Source organism: Pteropus alecto, unplaced genomic scaffold, assembly GCF_000325575.1.
Source record: "Pteropus alecto unplaced genomic scaffold, ASM32557v1 scaffold25, whole genome shotgun sequence".
Classification (NCBI taxonomy): domain Eukaryota; kingdom Metazoa; phylum Chordata; class Mammalia; order Chiroptera; family Pteropodidae; genus Pteropus; species Pteropus alecto.
Window position 1 is genome coordinate 860,169 of NW_006441955.1, and position 4,864 is coordinate 865,032.

At 45.0% G+C, this 4,864-nt stretch overlaps 1 pseudogene; it reads right to left on the reverse strand.

Annotated features, from left to right (window-relative positions):
• Positions 1-2,969: 2,969 nt before the first annotated feature.
• On the reverse strand, positions 2,970-3,088 carry LOC112485888 (annotated as a pseudogene).
• Between the last annotated feature and the right edge of the window lie 1,776 nt (positions 3,089-4,864).

The following is a 4,864-nucleotide window of genomic DNA, read 5'->3' on the forward strand; positions in this document are numbered from 1 at the left end:
TCTGCCTCTGCCTCTGCGAAACAACACACCCAACACACTCGCGAAACAACAACACACCCAACACACTCATTGTTTCCCCGCCCAGTCCCTGGACTTGCTCTGGCTAATTTTGCCATCCTCTCATCCTCCTCTCGCTTCCAGACAGACACAGCCCTCCACTCCCTCTCCTCCAGGAAGCTCTCTTGGACTAATCGAGTGAATGGCTGTAAAGTGCTCAATACAGTGGTTAGGTGTTCATTAAATGATAATCATTATCAGTAGTTCTAATTAGAGGGCAAGTGGCAGCTCTTGGGAACTAGACAACTCCCTCTCTCCAGTGATAGAGGGGTTTATAAATCATTTGGTGTAGCCTCTCCTTGTCTGGATGAAGAAACTGAAGCCAGAGAAGTCTAGCAATTTACGGAAGATCCAGGACCAGGACCTAATGACCTGCACCTGGCCTGTGTGTCCCCACCCTAGGCTCTGGTAGGTATAGCAGTGACATTAACTTTCCTGAACATCAGATGAGGCCCTGGAGTGAGTGGTCACATGAGAGTGAGGAGCTCCTGATGTTTCAGATGGCCAGTAAGAAGGGACAGTCCCTATATAGGCTGGGTTGGGCTGGAACAGATCCAAAGCCCTGGGTCCTTTCTAGACTGGGCATTCTGTGAGATTCCAGGCCTTCCCCCATCCCACCTCCAGGATTGTACTATTGAATCTGGACTCAAAGCCTGATCACTGGATGCTAGAATTCCTTTCTAGGAGTCTCTAGTTTTATCTGGTTCTGGTATCTATCACTGGATTATAGAATTCTGGAAATACATGCAGAAGCAAAAGGAAAGTAATCAGCATCTAGGGATTTAAGACTTCTATTGAGAATTCTGTTCTATAATATGAAATCACAGGTATGAAGTCCGTCAAAGAATGAGATCATAGCTATGGAGCTGTGTTGGAATTGTGAAAAAGGGCCCTGAGTGGGGATGAGAGGTGTATAATCAGATGGTACCACAGGTAGGAGCAGAGCATGCAGGTGAATATTAGAGCATGACTTTGACAAGTAGTTTCTCTGTACTTCAGTGTTAACATCTGTAATGTGGGTCTAATAAGAGAACCTATCTCATAGGGTGTATTGATACTTAAATACTTTAAGCTAAATCAAATGCTTAGAGCCTGGAACATAGTAAGAATTCAGCAAATGTTAACCATGTTGTCATTGTGCTGGTTGATAGAGAAGGGGGCTATAAGGTCTCAGATCTGGGAGGCTGGTCTTACCAACTTTGCAAACAGAACAACTGGTCTGTCACTCAGGTGGAAGTCCCCTAGTGTCCAAAGCCTGTACACAGTGGGATTGGAGATAATTTGAAGACTAGGTGAGTGAAAACAAGGGCTAGTGTCAGGGAGAGGCAGCTTGGGTCCTCACTCTAGATACAGGTTGGAATCAGCATGGCTCAAGCAAGTCAGAGAGCCTGGGGGGCCACCTCCCTGTCTGCCCAGACTTCATGACTTCAGGGCTCTCTTCCCTGGCACCATGGTGAGAGGTGGCAGTTCTACTGGGACTCCAACCAGAAGCACCTGGCTGACAAACTAAGCTGGCAGGAATTCAGAAGTCCCAAAATCATGGCAAAGAAAAGCACCTGTTGACCTTTGAGGGCTTTTCAGACCACAGATTCTTTAGGAAGCTCCCCATTTAGGAAGCTCTTTAACCTACAGCTGTTGGTTCTGCCAGGCAGAAATAGTAACCACTAAAAAGGTACAGTGATTTACAGTTTGCAAAGCACTTCACATTCTTGACATTACTGAATGGCACAACTGTTTTATACTTATTAATCAGCCGCATTTTACAGCTGAGGAATAGAAGCTCAGAGAGGGAAGTGGATCTGGGGTCTCATGGCTGGACTAAAAGGAAGATAAGACATGCTGAGGCCAGTCAGAGAACACATGATCTGGTTCAAACTGTGTGCAATCTTGCTTCATCTTAAAGAGAAAGGTTTGATCCCCTTGGGGTTGGTATAGAGGTAAAGCCCAGCCTCTTTTTCTATTTGCTTTCATGAGGGGCTGTGAAATTCCCCCAATTTTACCCCTTTTCATGCCCCTCCCACCTCATCAATATTCAACACTATCTGACAAAGGCAGGTCTTCCTTCCTATGGGGAAGTTTCAGTCTGAGGCTGCTGGGGAGAGCCTCTGAGGGAGAGGATGGAGTCTGGCCCTTCATCGCACCTCACAACGGACTCCTGAAAGCTGACACTGGATAAGGGAGGGAGAGGCTCTGGGTAGCTGGAGGGTCCAAGGCTCTCACTTATTTTCCCTTACAGGGAAGACTCTGTCTTTGGGTTTCAGCAGTTTTACTATGATGTGCCGAGGTGAGATTTTCTTTGTATTTATCCTTCTTGGGTTTCCTGGTGCTTCTACAATCTGTGGCTTAAACCACTATCCCCCAGTTTTGGGATATTTTCAGTCATTGTCTTTTCCCCCATTCTCACTCTCCTCTCCTTCCGGGACCCTAATTGTGCACATGTGCAACCATTTGACATTATCCGATGTGTCTCTTACACTCTACTCTGTATGTCTAGCCTTTTTTTTTTCTCTGTTTCTCTTTAGTTATTTTTCTACTGATCTGCCAACCGTTTTACTAATCTTCTCTTCGCCTGTCTTCTCTGCTATAAAATTCATCTTTTCAGTTCTTAATTTCAGTTCTTAACTTTTCAGTTCTAGAATTGCCACTTGATTATTTTTCACAGATTCCATTTTCCTGTTGAAAGTCTCCCTCTTCTTATCTATTTTTTTTTTAACATATTAAACCTTTTAAAGTCTATGTCTGAAATCTCCGACATCCAGATCTCTTGTTTCTATTGTCTGTTATTATTCTTGCTTTTTGGTCATTTAGTCTTATCTTCTGGAATGCCAGATAATTTTTTTTTAGGTGACGTAACTCTTGGTTGACCTCACAGATTGCAAGGACCTTGTCAGTTTACAATCCCTTATTTTTTACGCCTACAGCACCTGGTCTTCCTAGGTGGTCTCCTATCCAAGTACTCACCAGGCCCGACCCTGCTTAGCTTCTGAGATCAGATAGGATCGGTCTTGTTCAGGGCGGCATGGCTGTAGATCAGATAATTTTTTATCAAATGTCCAACATTGTAGAGATTGCATGAGGTTCTGGATGATGTTATCTTCAGCTGAGGATAAGCAAAAGTAAATCTCCAGAGAAGATCTTCTCTGGAGATTTACTTTTGCTTCTGACAGGCAGGACAGGTCATTTTAACCCAATCTGGGATTGCACTGACTGAGAACTGTGCTTCAGTCTTTCTGAGTCTGGTCTATATCTGGTTAGCCAGTACTCCCAGAGGATAGCCTTTTGCCCGCCCCCTGCCACCTGCCCCATCCCAACAAAAAGCCGGAGGTGTTTAACAGGACCACTCCCCTTTTCAAGCCCTAAATTCCAATTCTGACATCCCAATTCCATGGCCCCTGCCCCTTACAAACTGGAAAATAAATGCCTTAGAGGAAAAAGTGAAACCGAATATTCTTTTCTCTCCAAGATCTTGGACCCTTCAAGTCCTTACTGCCTTGGTGGCTCTCCCATGTCCTTAAACAGAGTCCTTAAATGTTTAACATTTTTACTTATCCTCAGTGAGTGAGTTGGTCTGATACAAGCTGGTCCATCTTAGCCAGAAACAAGTCTAGATGAGAATCTGAAATTAGTACCATCAGATTGTTAAATTAATTGTGCTATGCTGAGTGCTTGCAATAACGTATTACTGTTATATCCCCATTTTATAGATGAGGATACTGAGGCACAGAAAGATGAAACTCATCCAAGACCACGGAATAGCAGTGGTGGTGCCAAATTTGAAACCTGGTGTCCTGACCCCAAAGCCTGCGCTTTCAATTTAGCAGTGCTTGTTAGCTTTGGTAAATGCTTGTTGAATGACTGAAACACAGAGAATAGGTTCTCCTCAAGGCCCTGTAGATAAGCTCCTGAAATTAGCATTTACACTGCTCAAATGTCAACAGCAGAGGAGGAGACAGGGGGTATTTTGTGTGATTCTCCAGAAGATAAACTCACTTTGTTCCTTCCTTGGCTTAGCACATCCAGTTCAAGAAAAGCAAACGCCTGCCCAGCGGCTGAGCTTCCAAGTGCTAATTGCCAATGAATGAGTCTTATCTGCTTCTGGTTGGTGGGGTTGACTGTGGAAGATAAATCTATTCCCAGAGTCTCCACCCCAGGCAGAGAAAGAACTAAGGACCCTTCCTGTCTCCATCCTGGTTAATTGGGATCTGGGGTGCACAGGCGTGAGGTGTTGAGGTCACTCAGCTGTTGCAATTCAATTTTCAGCACCATTTCAACCTGGTGGGCTGAGGCCCTCCAGTTGGGGCTGTTGCAGTACTGGATACTGTTTTGTTGCTCTGGCTAGCTCCATTGTGGGGTGTCACTGATGCTATTCACTAAATCTTTCTGGTTCTGCAGCCTTCTGAACACATGTTAAGATTGCACTTCAGGGCCAGTTTGTGATTAGGTGGGGCTGTGTGACTAGTTCTGGTCAAAGGATTGTGACATGCATCACTTCAAGGCTGGAGTATTTAATTTCAGAGGCAGGATCCTCCCAGTTGATGCTATTGCTATCTCAAATCCTTCAAGCTGTTTCTACTTCATCTCAAGCCCAGCCCTCAATTGCATTGCATGAGCAGGAGGGAAGGTCATTACTGTGAATCTTGAGTTGCTAGGATTGGAATAGTCCTTCTCTTTAGTGAGCACTCTAGGCTGCTGAGCCTGTAGAGATCACCTAGTTTAAACCCTTAATCTACAGGTGGGGGAAACTGAGGCTTGGAGTGGAGAAAGTCATGGAGGGAGTCTGGGGCCAAGCCAGACCAGAACCAGGCCT